Source organism: Pygocentrus nattereri, chromosome 22, assembly GCF_015220715.1.
Source record: "Pygocentrus nattereri isolate fPygNat1 chromosome 22, fPygNat1.pri, whole genome shotgun sequence".
NCBI lineage: Eukaryota > Metazoa > Chordata > Actinopteri > Characiformes > Serrasalmidae > Pygocentrus > Pygocentrus nattereri.
This window is the reverse complement of record NC_051232.1, coordinates 14382583-14400966: the sequence shown is the minus strand read 5'-3', so window position 1 is coordinate 14400966 and position 18384 is coordinate 14382583. Positions and strand designations below refer to the sequence as shown.

Here is an 18384-nt window from a genome sequence, read left to right as displayed (position 1 = left end):
TGGTTTCTGAGGGAGAGCGCTGTTCTAGGAGACCCTTCCTAACAGTGTGTGTGTGTGTGTGTGTGTGTTAATGTGTACGGAACGTGCCCATTCAGTCTGAGTGGGAAAAAAAGGTCTCCAAAAAAAATTGTACTATAGCCATGAGTATCCAAAACAAAGTAAATCTCTGGCCCCACCTGCAGTCCAGTAAAAATAACCAAACTCAGCTTCTCTCACTCTGGCACGAACACTGCTGAAGTCCAGCGCTTAATGAGCTTTCAGTTCACCCAGCACCGCTTTCTCAGAACGCAGCTGCTTCTGAGCTGAGCTGAGCTGAGCGACCAGCTTCTACCGCGCTGAGTGGGATTCTGAACTACTCAACGTATTATAATGAGCCCATGAAAGCCCCGCCCCGCCAGTTACTATGGCAACCAGTGCTTAACAAAACACGCCAGAAACTGTGTTCTCTTAAAGGGACAGGCTCTTACTTTTAACGCATGGATTTCCCTGCTATATTAGAGGGCAGATTCAAATACAGGTTACACAGAGACCGACCCTCAGATGTCATAACAGCTTATGAGGTCTGATATGAGTGGAAGAGCCGAGGGTTCCACTTTTGACGTTACATGCAGAGAAACAATGTGTAATGAGCGGAACTGCCAGGTAGTGTTGTCTGTCGGCTAGAGCGATACGAGCCCAAAATGAATGGGTTTAGACAGACCACTAGAGCGAAGTCATAGTTCATAAATGCTTAAACATTTTTAATGTAAAATAATACATTGTTTTCCTGAACACTGAACAGCGTGAAGCATTTCAACACCTTTGTTATAGTTTAAGAGCTTTTAAACTCAATTTGTAGGAGTTTAAAACGGCGCCTCACATACGTCCATGACGTCAGTAAACACGAACAGCCAATGAGGTGCTCCGTTCAATAAATCAACACTCAGTAGCAGTAATGCTAGTGTTCTGCTGCCCAAAACTTGCTTGCTGTAAAAAAAGGAAACATACAGGTGTTTTATTTTATATTATTTTAATGAAATACATGTAAAAAATACATCCTTCTGCTTTCTAAAATGAAAGGAAAGTTCCGGGTAAGTGATTAGAAACTATTTTAACTTTTCGTTTTTAGCCGTTAAGGTCTTTTCACCCCCATTCATTGAGGACTCGCTCGCGGGCGCCCTCTGGCGTTTCGCCATCATGTTTTTGATATGAGGGGGAAATAGGAAGAGGCCAGGGTCCGCATAGACAGCCTCTGTTAAAACTCCCTCCCCCAGGTCGGCTCCTGCTATCACAGTATTTTGAAAGGTAGACGTGATGACATGGTCGAATTATGATTTAAATAATGAATGAATGATTTAAAGATTTAAATTTAAAACATATATATTCACTGTAATGGTCATATTAAATGGATTATGATTGTTTTTTTGGTACATAAAATCACACAAACGCTGTAAGTGCACGCCAGGAAAAAAACAAAATTATAAGAAATGGGCACTTTAATGGTGTAACAGCAAATATCCAGAAGAGGGCGCCATTGTTCAAACAATAGTGAAAGAGAGTGAAACGTCAGCGCCACGCTTTCACGAGTAACGTAGAGGGCGTGGCCGTTGAGTGAGAGGGCGGGGCGTCGTGCCTCCCAGGTGGTAGAGAGAGACAGAGGGAGAGAGTCTGTGTTGAAATGAGTCTCACTGAAAAATGCAGAAAGAGTGTGAGAGGCTGACACAGGAATATGAGAGAAGGAGAATAGCTTGAAGAGTTCGGGCTGTTTATTCAGAAAAGGAAGTACCTTCACCCTCAACCCCTGGCGGAATTACACCTGTAGGGGTGAGTTTTACCTGTTTTACCTCCTCCGCCTGCCCAGACTGACTGACTGGCTGACTGACTGACTGCTGCGTTTGCCTGGTGTCGTCGTTGCTTTTGTCGTTTCTTCGTGAAGCTGTTGAGCAGGATTGTGCGGGATAACTTAGGCCCACATATGAGAACTGTTGGCTTCTTCTTTCCATCTAAGTTAGCTAGCGGTAAAACCCCTCTAATCTTCGAGGATATCGATGTTAAAAGTTTGTGTAGGTAAACAATGCTAATGCTAATTTGTTCTGTGTTTTGCTGTAAACATATGCTAAAGTAGCCTACAGAGGAGTTATGTTCTTACTTTTAGAGCAGGAAAACTGTGGAATTTGCATTGCCACATCTTGCCTTGGCTTTGTGTGGTCCAGAAGGTCATTTCACAAGAAACTATTTTCAGATAGCCTGATAAAGTGATCAAATCAGGCCAGTAAGGAGGAGGAGAGAGAGGTTAGTTTATCTGGATAGTTACAGTCCATTTATCACCGTCCAATTATCAAGGAATATCTATGTTTTCTTACGTTCACTGTATAAAAATTCTTTGATGCCATAAAAATCCTGAGAGAAAAACAGTGTTTTTGCACATAAAATTATTATGGAAATCTCTGAAGGGCTATTATCTTGGGAAAAATAATTTAATAATTTCATTTTTTTTTTAAATAAAATACTTTGATGTAATAGGTGAACATTGAAAGTTAAAGTTTGTACGCCTGCGAAAGCATCCTGTTTTGAATTTACTGTTTTTGTGATGTCACAAAGACAAACACATTCAGATAGATCCACCTGTTCAGCCTACAGCTGTTTAGCTCCGCCCACTCCCGTTGACACTAATGGAGCATTCCCCCTCTGAGTACTTTCTTAAAGAAGACAGCCAATCAGAGCAGAGCTCATAGACCTATATTAGTCTTAAAGGTACAGCATCGAAAAAAGTCTTGAAAATGGACATGTATACATGAATTATGGCTGTTTATGATGTGTGAGCAAACATTATAAGTGGACCTCAGAGGAAAATGAATAAAGCATAATTAGTCCTGTTTAATTGAATGTAGGGACTAATAGGCTTAGTAAAAATCACTGTGTAGTTTTTAATTTGTTAAATTAAACTGTTGTAGTTTTTAATTTAAATTTTTTTACTAAATGTGCTGCTACTTATGCATAGTGTGTATTCTAACTTGGCCAACCTAAAACTAAATATTGTTAGTAAAAACTCACGAAGTATTGTGATGTTATATTTTTGCCCAGCTATATTTACAATGCAATGCTATTACTTAAAATCATATTTTAATTTATAATTTTTATTTATAGTTTATTGCTGTCACTTCAGGTTCCCCAAATTAGAAATAATCAGATAATCATGTAGTACCTATCCAACTCTGACTAAATGTGAAATGGATAACAAAGGGGAATTCCCCCATCAGCTTGCAATGTCTGCAGCACAAATATAACTGTTTTCTTTACTGTCCAAAACCACCAGTGGATCTTCACAAATCTTCTGAGTTTTATATGTAATGTTGATCATGTTAAAATGGTCATACATTTAAAACACTTCTTTTCTTAAGGGACGATTTTGCCTCAGAACATCCTCTATGTGCTCCACTTTAACTTTGACTTTAAAATAATATAAACATTTTAGATCAAAATCTCATCAAAATGTCACAGGCATCAGGAGGCATATCCATAATTATTTCATGTAATAACTTTCTGTGGGGGAACTTTTAGAGGTGGACATTTGGTTTTTATCACCACCACTGTAAACGGTTCTGACTGAGTAAGTTTCTCTAGAACAGAGCACTTCACACCAAACACTCAGAATGACTTCAGTTGCATCTGTAACATTTAATTATGCAAAGATTTAGAAAAATCAACTCAAGGTCACTACTGTACAATGATGGAAACACTCCTATTGGAGCTGTCTTAAATGATCTAGCTTGTAGGAAACTTCTGCTTTGCGAAAAAAAAACCCAAAGACTGTGTGATTGTGCAGTGTATGCCCATCACTGAGATTAATAGTAACAATTGGAATATTTGTGTAATGTTGTATGTACCTACCTTGATGTCCTGTGTAGAAGGGGATGAGGGCAAATGGGAGGTAAAGGGGACCGAGGCTTCTTGTCCCTGTTGAGCGGATCCACCTTCGGGGGGTAGAGGGGCAAAGGAAGTAATTAATTAATAAGTGAATACTTACCATGTGTGTGTGTGTATATATATATATATATATATATATATATATATATATATATATATATATATATATATATATATATATATTAGTCATGACTAGTCAACAGCTGTGTAGATGGGTGTGTATATATGGGTGTGTATGTAAATTAGAGCCTTGGGACATCGTCCCTCCGAGCGAGTTATTAGTTTAGTCTGGGTGGGGCTTCGATGATAAGAGCGCTCGGTGTTCTTTCAGCTAGGTCTTCTCAGCTACCTGTGGGAGGAGTGGTGTAATCCCTGTGTGAAGCTGTTAGCTGCTTGTAACAGCTAGGGAATAAATTGCGTGATGAGGATTAGCCTTGCGGCGAAGCCTCAAGTAACTGTCCAGTTTATCTTTCGTTTTCTTTCTGTTTGATTCAATTTTTCTTTTGTTTTTGTGTGCAATAAAATAATCACGTGTGCACTTGAACTTGGAATCTTGCCTCCTCATATCCACATACACGCCCATAGTGCCAACTTTGCCGTACGTAAATCCCGGTGCCTCTTCTTTTGGAGGTTGCACCGTTACAGACTGCTACTCTAGATTTCACTGGCAGATCACCACTGTTTAAACATTTTTAAGTACTGCTTTGAAGACCGTATTGAATATTTTTAGTATTGCACTGACTATGTTTCTACTATATATATATATATATATATATATATATATATATATATATATATATATATACTGCTCAAAAAAATAAAGGGAACACTCAAATAACACATCCTAGATCTGAATGGATGAAATATTCTCATTGAATACTTTGTTCTGTACAAAGTTGAATGTGCCAACAACAAAATCACACAAAAATCATCAATGGAAATCAAATTTATTAACCAATGGAGGCCTGGATTTGGAGTCACACACAAAATTAAAGTGGAAAAACACACTACAGGCTGATCCAACTTTGATGTAATGTCCTTAAAACAAGTCAAATGAGGCTCAGTATTGTGTGTGGCTGTATGTATGTACGTGCCTGTATGACCTCCCTACCATGCCTGGGCATGCTCCTGATGAGGTGGCGGATGGTCTCCTGAGGGATCTCCTCCCAGACCTGGACTAAAGCATCCACCAACTCCTGGACAGTCTGTGGTGCAACGTGGCGTTGGTGGATGGAGCGAGACATGATGTCCCAGATGTGCTCAATCAGATTCAGGTCTGGGGAACGGGCGGGCCAGTCCATAGCTTCAATGCCTTCATCTTGCAGGAACTGCTGACACACTCCAGCCACATGAGGTCTAGCATTGTCCTGCATTAGGGGGAACCCAGGGCCAACCGCACCAGCATATGGTCTCACAAGAGGTCTGAGGATCTCTTCTCGGTACCTAATGGCAGTCAGGCTACCTCTGGCGAGCACATGGAGGGCTGTGCAGCCCTCCAAAGAAATGCCACCCCACACCATTACTGACCCACTGCCAAACCGGTCATGCTGAAGGATGTTGCAGGCAGCAAATCGCTCTCCACGGCGTCTCCAGACTCTGTCACATTTGTCACTTGTGCTCAGTGTGAACCTGCTTTCATCTGTGAAGAACACAGGGCGCCAGTGGTGAATTTGCCAATCCTGGTGTTCTCTGGCAAATGCCAAGCGTCCTGCATGGTGTTGGGCTGTGAGCACAACCCCCATCTGTGGACGTCGGGCCCTCATACCATCCTCATGGAGTCGGTTTCTAACCGTTTGTGCAGACACATGCACATTTGCGGCCTGCTGGAGGTCATTTTGCAGGGCTCTGGCAGTGCTCCTCCTGTTCCTCCTTGCACAAAGGAGGAGGTAGCGGTCCTGCTGCTGGGTTGTTGCCCTCCTACAGCTTCCTCCACGTCTCCTGGTGTACTGGCCTGTCTCCTGGTAGCCTCCAGCCTCTGGACACTACACTGACAGACACAGCAAACCTTCTTGCCACAGCTCACATTGATGTGCCATCCTGGATGAGCTGCACTATCTGAGCCACTTGTGTGGGTTGTGGAGTCCATCTCATCAACTATTCCATCTGCAGTGGAAACTGGAGGAAATGGCCTGAGGCCTGGAGGTCTCAGGTCTGTATCTGCAGTAGGTTACTAAAATCTGATCATGCTCAGGAAGAAGCCCATCTGTATTTCACACCTGCATCATCTTTTATTTAAAATCCATTGAGATTTAATTATTTCAAGCGAGGTGTGCTACATAAGTAATTCGCAGACGTTTCTCCATCTTTCATCTATAGATGCTGTAAATTCATGAGGAACCTTGTGCATTGTTTTTAGAATAATTTCTAAAATTATACTTATATAATTACTCTGTAATTATACTAAAAAAAAGCTACCTTTCTCACCTATATGTGGCCTGTGTACTATTTACATAAAGCAATGGTATCCATATTGCCCTCTACACTTCCTGTAGTGTATTACAGTTTGTCGGAATGTTGTGTAGATCATGTAAACATTACAGAGCGCTTTTTGAAAGAATAAAAGATACCGAAGCTAAATTAATAATAATGAATTCTAATTTGTTATTAATTATTCTTACTATTACTGCTATAAATTTTACGTATTTTAGTATTTTACACTTTTTAGAATAATTGTACATTTTTCAGAAACTATGAAATAATTAATTAGATGAAGAACAGAGTTTTTTTATTCTTCCAGACAAGCACACACACACAGTATCATTACATCACTGTGGGGTTTTTTTTTTAAAGGTCTGAGGCTCCGAATATGTCAAATACCAAAGGTGTATGTTACAGAGCAGAAAAGCAGGTTTGGTCAGTTTTCCTTCTGTATTTAGGATTCTGATGAAACCAATTGCTTTTATCTCATATGCCGCCTGTGAGTGTCTTGTGTTTGTGATGTGGATATGTCTGCACTGATCGCTCTTTCTCTAAAGCTATTGGCTGATCTAGAAGTTATTGTTAAGGTTTTGTGTATAAGTAATGTTTTGAAGAAAGAAAAAATTGTGGTTTACTTGTGGGTGCTGAGCTTCAGTCGCGTTCCGTATGAATGGCTGATGGATTAGCTTAGCCTACCTTCCACTGTCAGAGTAGGGGCGTCCCTCGCTATTTTTAAGAAACTCCTGAAGACAGAGCTCTTCAGGGAGCACTTGCTCTAATCGCCTCTTGCAAATCTAGCCACTACCAACCTCATCTCCTTCTTGCCCTCCTTCCCTTCTCTACCCCGCTATTACCCCTTGGCCTCCTTTAAGGCCTGACTATGTTTGTTCTATGTACCACATTATTTGTAAGTCGCTTTGGATAAAAGCGTCTGCTAAATGTAATGTAATGTAATGTAATGTAATGTTTTTGAACAGTAAAGCTGTGTAATAGACAGCCTTTGCGAGCTCATAGTGAGCGGGTAATGAGTGAAGTTCACGGCAGTTTTGCACAAACTCCATTTATTTATTTGCTGTCATTTTCATGAGGAACAGACCAATATCAATAGTACAAAATTGCTTATAATAATACAGTTGTTCATTATCTGTGAGATACAGTACTGTGCGAAGGTCTTAGGCACCCAAGACACATTTTCAAAATCTATTTATTTGTGTAGTGTGTTTATTTGCTGAGAAAAGTGTTATTTCAATAAACAAAATTTATAGAATGTTATTTAATTTTATATGTAAAATGTGTGTGTGTGTGTGTGTGTGTGTATTTTTTTAATATATATATATATATATATATTCTTCTTTCGGCTGCTCCTTTAGGGTTCTCCACAGCGGATCATCTGCCTCCATGTGTGTGTGTGTGTGTGTGTGTGTATATATATGTATGTATGTATGTATGTGTATATATATATATATATATATTAGGCCTTATATATACACTACTCAAAAAAATAAAGGGAACACTTAAACAACACAATATAACTCCAAGTAAATCAAACTTCTGTGAAATCAAACTGTCCACTTAGGAAGCAACACTTATTGATAATCAATTTCGCATGCCGTTGTGCAAATGGAAAACACAACAGGTGGAAATTATTGGCAATTAGACCACTTCTCAGTACCTATGCTTTCTAGCTGATGTTTTGGTCACTTTTGAATGTTGGTGGTGCTTTCACACTTGTGGTAGCATGAGACGGACTCTACAAGCCACACAAGTGGCTCAGGTAGTGCAGCTCATCCAGGATGGCACATCAATGCCATAGGCTGGAGGCGCTACCAGGAGACAGGCTAGTACACCAGGAGACGTGGAGGAGGCTGTAGGAGGGCAACATCCCAGCAGCAGGACCGCTACCTCCGCCTATGTGCAAGGAGGAACAGGAGGAGCACTGCCAGAGCCCTGCAAAATGACCTCCAGCAGGCCACAAATGTGCATGCGTCTGCACAAATGGTTAGAAACCGACTCCATGAGGATGGTATGAGGGCCCGACGTCCACAGATGGGGGTTGTGCTCACAGCCCAACACTATGCAGGCTGCTTGGCATTTTCCAGAGAACACCAGGATTAGCAAATTCGCCACTGCTGCCCTGTGCTCTTCACAGATGAAAGCAGGTTCACACTGAGCACATGTGACAGACGTGCCAGAGTCTGGAGACGCTGTGGAGAGCGATCTGCTGCCTGCAACATCCTTCAGCATAACCGGTTTGGCAGTGGGTCAGTAATGGTGTGGGGTGGCATTTCTTTGGAGGACCGCACAGCCCTCCATGTGCTCGCCAGTGGTAGCCTGACTGCCATTAGGTACCGAGATGAGATCCTCAGACCCCTTGTGAGACCATATGCTGGTGCGGTTGGCCCTGGGTTCCCCCTAATGCAGGACAATGCTAGACCTCATGTGGCTGGGGTGTGTTAGCAGTTCCTGCAAGATGAAGGCATTGAAGCTATGGACTGGCCCGCCCGTTCCCCAGACCTGAATCTGATTGAGCACATCTGGGACATCATGTCTCACTCCATCCACCAACGCCACGTTGCACCACAGACTGTCCAGGAGTTGGCGGATGCTTTAGTCCAGGTCTGGGAGGAGATCCCTCAGGAGACCATCCGCGACCTCATCAGGAGCATGCCCAGGCGTTGTAGGGAGGTCATACAGGCATGTGGAGGCCACACACAATACTGAGCCTCATTTTGACTTGTTTTAAGGACATTACATCAAAGTTGGATCAGCCTGTAGTGTGTTTTTCCACTTTAATTTAGTGTGTGACTCCAAATCCAGGCCTCCAATGGTTAATAAATTTGATTTCCATTGATGATTTTTGTGTGATTTTGTTGTCAGCACATTCAACTTTGTACAGAACAAAGTATTCAATAAGTATTTCATTCATTCAGATCTAGGATGTGTTATTTGAGTGTTCCCTTTATTTTTTGTATATTCTCTGTGTGTGGGTGTGTGTGTGTGTGTGTGTGTGTGTGTGTATATATAAAAATAATAAGTAGGGATTTTATGGAACCATTTTCAAACCTCTCCTTGAGGAAGTTCAGTATTATATGTAGTTAAAAAGCAACTCCTGGTTTCACCAATCAGCGCTTCATTAAATTGTGCTCATGATGGATTTAATGATATTAACAGGTCTCTGTGGTGGTTGTGAAGGTGTCAATGAAAAATATGGACCCAACAAGTTCTTGTTACTTTTTATTGTTTTTATGTTTATTTGAATTATGAATATGACTTTATTCTAATGTATATATTGTGATAAACTCACTGCTAAGCTAAAATGTTTAAAAATTTGCTTATATACCTAAAACATTTGCACAGTACTGTATGTATTGGCACAAACATTTAAAACCTGGTAACTCAATTTATTTGCTTATTTATATATTTATTTACGATTTAAAAAAAATCTTTTATATTGATTTGAACATGTCAACTGTCCTGTACATTGTGGCAACATTTCATAATGATTACAACAGAAATTCTCTAAAATGTCTGTAAAAATATCTTTACATTGACATACTTTAAAGTTAAATACCTTTTTCTCTGGTAAAGTTATCATATTGCAGTTACAGCGTCTTGTGCTGATGGTGACAATATATGTACAGTACTGTGCAGAAATATTCGGACAGGATTACATGTTGAGGTGGAGTGATGTATTTTTTACTTGTGTTTCTCTGTGATTTTATTCCCGTCTAAATCGTCCATGTCAGTCATTTTTATTGACTTTGTTTCCGCATCAGTAAAGATTCCACCCCCCCCGTTATTTTCTATAGAATGAGACACCCAGGTTATATTAAATCTGTGCATATTGACATGTTGGTAAATATGCTGTCATGTTTTCTGGAAGACGTAAAGAAGCTCTCAACAAAGTGTTGGCTTTTGTTGTCTGTGGATCAAGATACAACTCGGAACAATAAAAAATGAAAATGACATGAAACAATCTTTTACTTTTAGTTTTGACGTTAACTGTTGGCTGTGAATTCCCTAGCTAATGACACACTGCATTCATTTAAGACCGCTAGACGGGTGGTTATTAAGTGTTTTTGGAGTAAAGGTTATGCATGAAGAGAGAAGCCCCTCGCATTTCTGTCACTTATACTGAGATCTCCTGTTCTGTTCCAATTGGTCACAAATGTTATATAGAAATGTTCCTGTGGAAAACCAATCCTGTCCAAATAGGGCTTAACACCTAAACTGTTTTAAAAAGCTTTCTTATCTATGCAGTAAGTGCATTTTCCCAGTAAAAATACCATGTGATTACAATAAATACAAATACACATAACAGAAACCCATAACATTTATTTTATAACTTCTTTTGAAATTTTGAAAATTAGTTTATATCGTCTAAGTTAGTTAGAAGAGTACAGTTACAGCATCACAGGCTTGGTTTTCCACTTTCTTGCTGCACTCCAGCCGTCACACAAATTTTTTTCACTTCCATCAGCAGCACCTGATTTAATTTAATGAAATATTGATTAGATAAAGCAGGGACTGGATGAAAACTGCATAATACTGAGCTTCATTGAGGTGAGGGCAGGAAATCGCAAAACAGTAAAAACAACATTGTAAACACAACAAAATAGACGGACACACATGAAATCACTACATATGCTATTAATGTTAAGCATTTTTATTGTTATGTAGTGCTTTTTCTGAGAAAATAAACACTTTCAATTTAAACCATTTTTAAGTTTTTAAATCTAATCTTTCAGGTCCTTTTGTATAACCCCAATTCCAATGAAGTTGGGACGTTGTGTAAAACATAAATAAAAACAGAATACGATGATTTGCAAATCCTTTTCGACCTATATTCAATTGAATACACTACAAAGAAAAAGATATTTAATGTTCAAATGAATAAACTTTATTGTTTTTCACTCATTTTGAATTTGATGCCTGCAACACATTCCAAAGAAGTTGGGACAGGGGCAACAAAAGACTGGGAAAGTTGAGGAATGCTCAAAAAACACCTGTTTGGAACATTCCACAGGTGAACAGGTTAGCAGGTGTCATGATTGGGTATAAAGGCAGCATCCCTGAAAGGCTCAGTCCTTCACAAGCAAGGATGGGGCAAGGTTCAAGATTTAGAGAATCTGGAGAAATCTCTGCAAGTAAGTGGCAAGGCAGAAAACCAATGCCTCAGGCTTCTCTGAGCCTGAGCTCATCTGAGATGGACTGACGCAAAGTGGAAAAGTGTCCTGTGGTCTGATGAGTCCACATTTCAAATTGTTTTTGGAAATCATGGACGTCGTGTCCTCCGGGCCAAAGAGGAAAAGGACTGTCCGGATTGTTCAAAAGTCAAAAGCCAGCATCTTTGATGGTATGGGGGTGTGTTAGTGCCCATGGCATGGGTAACTTGCACATCTATGAAGGCACCATTAATGCTGAAAGGTAGATACAGGTTTTGGAGCAACTAATACTGCCTTCCAAGCAACGTCTTTTTCAGGGATGTCCCTGCTTATTTCAGCAAGACAATGGCAAGCCACATTCTGCACGTGTTACAACAGCATGGCTTCGTAGTAAAAGAGTGCGGGTACTAGACTGGCCTGCCTGCAGTCCAGACCTGTCTCCCATTGAAAATGTGTGGCGCATTATGAAGCGCAAAATACGACAACGGAGACCCCGGACTGTTGAGCAACTGAAGTTGTACAACAAGCAAGAATGGGAAAGAATTCCACCTACAAAGCTTCAACAATTAGTGTCCTCAGTTCCCAAATGCTTATTGAGTGTTGTTCAAAGGAAAGGTGATGTAACACAGTGGTAAACATGCCCCTGTCCCAACTTCTTTGGAATGTGTTGCAGGAATCAAATTGAAAATAAGTGAATATTTACAGAAAATAATAACAAAGTTTATCCATTTGAACATTAAATATCTAAATCTAAATGTCTTTGTAGTGTACTCAATTGAATATAGGTTGAAAAGGATTTGCAAATAATTCTATTCTGTTTTTATGTTTTACACAACATCCCAACTTCATTGGAATTGGGGTTCTACAATACTGTATGTAAATGTCTCTCTCTGTGCACTTTCTCTGACTCTCTTTTTCTGTCTTTCTGTTTCTCTCCCCGTCCTCTGTCTGTTGTCTCTCTGTGTCTTTCTCAGGTTAGTGCCGGGTGTGGTGGTTTCAGATTGCTAAGAGATTACACACTCTCCGCTCTGAGACTCAATTCAACATGCTCACTAACTCATTCACCATTCAGGCTACATTATACTTGTGGTGGACAATATGACGTTATCGCATTGTGGTATATTTTGGAAGAATATGTCTTTCTGAGCATATCATTTACATGGTACTTAAAGATTACAAAACGTCTGCATGCTTCATTGCAAAGACAGCACAATTAATCCTGTTTAACTGAATTTAGCTACAGCATTGTATGTGAAATATAAAATAAATATAATTTTTTATAGTGTTAATAGTATTTTTAAAGAGCTAATATCCTGTATTTTTATTCATTAAAAATTTCCCTTGAGGATCACTTATAATGTTTGTGTGATTTTATGTACCAAAGCCAGACATAATGAATTTTTATGTGACCATTTTCCAGCCTCTCTCTCTTTATCTCTCACAAATAAACAGGCTGTTTTGGTAACTATACGTTTAAGATTGATATATGTAAATGAGCTTTGTTTTCATTGGCTGCCGTTATTCAAAAAGTAGTCCAGGTTGAAACTTGGGGCTAAAGAGAGCATGGGCATAGCTAAGCTGCTGTGACATCAAAGAAACAGTGAATTCAAAATTGGCTGTATTTGTAGCTTATCTTTCTTATGGACTGGGGAGTGAATGGTACCTTAAACTTACATCAAACTTTTTTTATACTACATGTTTTTCTTTTCTTTTCTTTTAAGGAAGCTTGGTTTTACCATAAAATAGGCTCTTTAAATGTGGCACTACCTGTGCTTTCTGCCTGCCTGTTCAGATCTTTAAATATTTTGAAACATCATGTGTTGTGAAAATGCATTGTGATATTTTATATTTGCCTTATTGGCCACCTCTAATGATGCTTTGTTGAAATAATTTCATGAATTCAACATTGAGATGAGATGAGTTTCTGAGCACAGAAACATGATCGCTCTCGCTCTCGCTCTCTCTCTCTCTCTCTCTCTCTCTCTCTCTCTCTCTCTCTGTGTCTCGCTGTCTGTATGTCTCTTTCTTTCTCTCTCGTGCTCTGTTTCTCTCCCTCTCTCCCTCTCTCGCTCCCTCTCTCGCTCTCTCCCTCTCTCTCAGCTTTGTGTTTGATCTGACAGGCATAATCACTGCCTGTATATGGTGTGTGGTGACCCATCTAGATCCCAAATTGCATTTTTAGTCTCTAACAGCAAGTTGCCTTTCTTCTTTATATAAAATAAACAGTCGCTTGCAAAAGTTTGAGTGCACCTTGTCAAGTTTCCAGTTTTTGTTGAAGTGAAAATAAATGAACACATTCTCTACAGAGATCACATACTCCTACTTCTTCTCTGTTCATCCTTTTTTCCTCTCTTTCTCCTTCTCTATTATTCCTCTGTTCCTGCTCAGTTTCTTCTCTGTTCCTTCTTACTCCTCCTATATTAACCTCCTCCTTGTCTCAGAATGGAATGTATGTGTGTGTGTGTGAGTGAGTGAGGGTGTATGTGTGTGTTTGAGGGGAAGTTAAGTGTCTTTCAGTTTGTGAATTTTATCAGCTGGATGTTATGACTACAGCGCTGTATTTTATCCCTCAGGAGCCACTGTAGCTTTATCTCCACATTACAGGCAGTTCTGTACACAACCCCCTGTCACTCTCCCCCCCATCCTCTGTGTGTGTGTGTGTCTGTTTAGGAGGCAGGCAGACTGAAGTGTCCTTAAACGGGAATCCCACCAATTTTTAAAATGTTTGTGTGTTTCAGTGGCTGTGATGTAACCAAAGTCACTTAGAGTGGTTGGATGTGAAATGGTTCATTGCAGAGAATTGGTTTATTTGGTGATAGGAAACAGGGGTCACAATGTCTACCACACAAATACAGCCATTTTATTTACTATCCAAAAACCAACGGTGAACCTATACATGTCTTCTGAGTTTTTATACGTAAAGTTGATGATGGTAAAATAAGTGAAAATTCTAAAAAAGAAATGTTTTGCACAACACTGTCATGTAGCCCTTCACCATGAGTGGATTTCAGGCCAAAGTCTCTCTGACTTTGTTCACATGTTCACACTGTGCCATGTTCACAGGTAAACTTGGTACAATGTGAAATTAATCCTGTATAATAATAACAATCCTATGTAAATAATAATAATAATAACAATAACATAACAGCTGTTTAATAGTTCCTTCTTATATATTGGCTTTATAATGCGCCGCACATTTTCAGAAGGAGGTCTCGGCCCCTGTATCCCCTGGCTTTAATTGTTGTTTTACAGATGTGCATGTTGCTCTTGCCCATATCCTATATATTAGTCCACTTCCAATAGCCTTGGCCTTTAGGCACTGAGATTTCTCTGGGTTCTCTGAATCTTTTATAATGTTATGGACTGCAGATGGAGAAATTCCTGAAATCCTTGCCATCGTGCATTGAGAATGCTGTTCTTGAACTGCTGTATATTTGCTCAGACAGTTTTTCACAAAGCAAATATACTAAGCCTTTTGTGAATGCAGCTTTTATACATAATCGTGATTGAGTCACCTGTTGCGTATTTACCTGTGTACCTGTGGAAAGTTCCAAAACTTCCTAGTCTTACATTGCCCATGTCCTAACCTTTCTAGAATGTGTTGCAGGTGTTAAATTTGGAATTAGATTATATTTACAAAAAATCAATAAAGTTAATATTTTAAGATAAAATATTGAATGTAGGGCGGCACGGTGGCGTGGTGGGTAGCACTGTTGCCTCACAGCGAGGAGGGCCTGGGTTCGATTCCCTGGCCGGGCGACCGGGGTCCTCTCTGTGTGGAGTTTGCATGTTCTCCCCGTGTCTGCGTGGGTTTCCTCCGGGTTCTCCGGTTTCCTCCCACAGTCCAAAGACATGCTGTCAGGTCGATTGGACATGCTAAATTGCCCTTAGGTGTGAGTGTGTGAGTGACTGTCTGCCCTGCGATGGACTGGCGACCCATCCAGGGTGTATCCTGCCTTCCGCCCGATGACTGCTGGGATAGGCTCCAGCACCCCCCCGCGACCCTGACGGAGAAGCGGCTTAGAAAATGGATGGATGGATGGATGGATATTGAATGTGTCTTCTTTCTCCAGTTTAATATCTGTAAAAGTCATTTTACAAATCATTGCTTTGTGTTTTTATTTGCATTTTACCTACCATCCCAACATTACTGGAACTGGGCTTGTAGGCCAGTAGTTGTGATTTTTTTAAATGTGTATTGTTGGTATATTTGAGCTTGTGGATGTCGTCCTGTATCATCTAGAACTTCTGTGGTGCGTGCAGACTGTTGGTGTCTGTTCTCAGTCTCCTGGGCCTTCTAAACTGCTCACCAATTGTTGATGTCTCCATAGTTATGGTTACCGTGTCACACCCCACTTCCCTTAGGACTGAACAGCTTCCTTGTATGAGGTTGCAGGGGATGTAAATGAGGCTGTGCTGTGTTTGCATGTGCGTGTCTCTGGAGTACTGAAGAACATGAATTTGAATCTGCTGCACAATGTTTTCATTTTTGGTTCCCTGCTGTTTGGAACAAATAACCTTAGTTCTGCACTAACATAAAGCACAATGATTTTAAAGGGCCTATGTCATTCCTCACTTTTTTAATGAAGTTTAAACACTGTCAAAATTCTCAAAATGATATACTTGGTATACAGAAACTGAACAGTAAAAACAATTAGTTTTCACTCAGTGAAAACTACTGATTCAAAACATTTGCATAATATGGCGTATTATGTCAACAGCAGTTTAGGCCCACACTCTCAGACTGAAGTTATAAGGGGTGCTTTTTGAACAAGCTACAATACAGCACAACCTGAAACAGAGCTCCTTTACATGTTTACCAGTCTTACAGTAACGAAAAATAGCCTGTTTCATTGTAAAGGACTTTTTAAAGCGCTTGAGAAGAAAGCTTGTGTAAAGCTGTAAAACTACTCTCAGATCAGCTCCTCTGGAGCTGTGCACGGGTGATCTGGTTCTCTGTAAATATTTCAGTAGATCCTGACAGGAGGCTTTACATCACTGCTCACCTCAAGACTTAACATCCCTGTGCAGAGCTCTGTGAGAGATACCACGTTATTGATGGTGTTTGAGCCTCTTGCAGTGGAGATTTCAATTTCAAATATCATTCTTACCTATAAGTGCTTTTTTTATTGAAATCTTTTATACCACACTGTCTAACACAAGGTTTTGGGGGGGGGGGCATCCTCCTCTGTACAAACTACCTACAAAGTTATAATAGTACTAATATTAAGAGTAGTAGTATTAGTAGTATTAATAGCTAGGAGTCAATGAAAACTTCAATGTAGTGCTGCTTGTCTTTTTAACTGATGTTTTAATTGCGAATTTTAAATTGAGGCACCCTTATTATTCTTCATTATTATTATTATTATTTCCTTAATTATATATTTTTGTGACCTACATGAAATTGCTGATGCAAAAGTATGAAATAATTTATCTCTTGCGATGCTGATACAGTACAGGGGAAAACTTTGTCACGTTGCCAACAGGTAGTCATAACAGTGGCGGTGTTACTTAATATTGAGGTTGTGACCAATTTGTGACAACCTTGTTCAGAAAACGTAAACAGCACAACCTTTTGCCAATGTTGTAGCAACTTTGTAAGAAAGTAGACAATGTTGTGGATATTGCTGGTTTTTATTTTGGGGCACCACAGCATAAAGAAACAGTCATGGCAGTTCTCCCGCTTGCTAATTTAATGTTCTGTGCCTGTTTTGATAATAAAAACAGACCAGGAAGCTCATCAAAAACAATTTTGATGTTTATCATGTTTTGGAATAACACATTTCCTGCGATTGCACATTTGCTTTAAAAAAAGTCAGTCTGTGCCTCAGAATGGTTTGCAGCCAACTGCAGCATGAAGCCACACAAACGTTGGTGCGTCAAGAAAACAACTTATGATTTATTCCACAAATCATCACAAAAATGCAAAACAGCCTGTTTTGGCAGGTTGTTGCAGTATATGGACTAAATGGACTAGTATGTTTTGACACTTTCATGTTTACTTGCTTTTTTTTTTTTTTGTAAAATCTTGTATGTCCAAAATATTAAGGAAAATTCAGTCTCCCATAATATAGAATCTATTTTTCAAGCACAAGGCCACAGTTGTAGTGAATTAGAAGAACAACAGTTCAAGCCTGTGGGAAAACTTTTTACTTTGTCTCCCCCTTTCCCTTGCTGTCTGTGCCTGTATGTGTGTCTCTCTCTCTCTCTCTCTCTCTCTCTCTCTCTCTCTTTCTCTCTCTCTCTCTCTCTCTCTCTCTCTCTCTCTCTCTCTCTCTCTTTCTCTTTCTTTCTCTCTCTCTCTCTCTCTCTCTCTATGTCTCTTTGTTTCTCTCTTTCTATCTCTCTCTCTCTGTCTCTGTCTCTCTCTCTCTCTCTCTCTCTCTCTCTCTCTCTCTCTCTCTCTCTCTCTCTCTCTCTCTCTCTCTCACATGGCTGTTAGCTCTGGGGTGTGAAGTTGTTGGAGTCACTCCCAGTGTTATTAACACACAAACCGTTGTGTAATCGATACCAGATTTCTCCACTGTAACATGTCTTACAAGAAGAGAAAGATTCAGGCTTAGTTTACAGACTCAGGGGCAAGTTTGTTTGTGTTTTTTGTAATGTTTAATGTTACAGGGAACACAGTGTGAACTACAAGGGAAAGTTTGTGACTTTTGTCAGTTTGGTTGGACAAAGCCATTGCTATGAAAACACAGGTGGTTTCTAAGGTGTTTACTGTATGAAAACTGCATATGTGATCAGTCCCAAAAGTACAAGTGCACAATTCCTGTATAGGTTCCATGATCCTGCAGTTTCATGGTACTAGCTCAAAAACTGAGAAAAAAAGTATAGAATAATAAAACAAGGAACAAGCAAGTTAAATTTTAGTTATAAAATATATATTAGATTTAAA

At 39.8% G+C, this 18384-nt stretch overlaps 1 protein-coding gene across 1 annotated transcript in view; it reads left to right on the top strand.

Annotated features, from left to right (window-relative positions):
• The first annotated feature begins 1649 nt into the window (after positions 1-1649).
• Positions 1650-18384, top strand: part of fam160a1a (family with sequence similarity 160 member A1a) — a 55334-nt gene continuing 38599 nt past the window's right edge. The window contains 1 exon segment of the mRNA XM_037533089.1: positions 1650-1803. The gene's annotated coding sequence lies outside the window, so the exon portion shown is untranslated.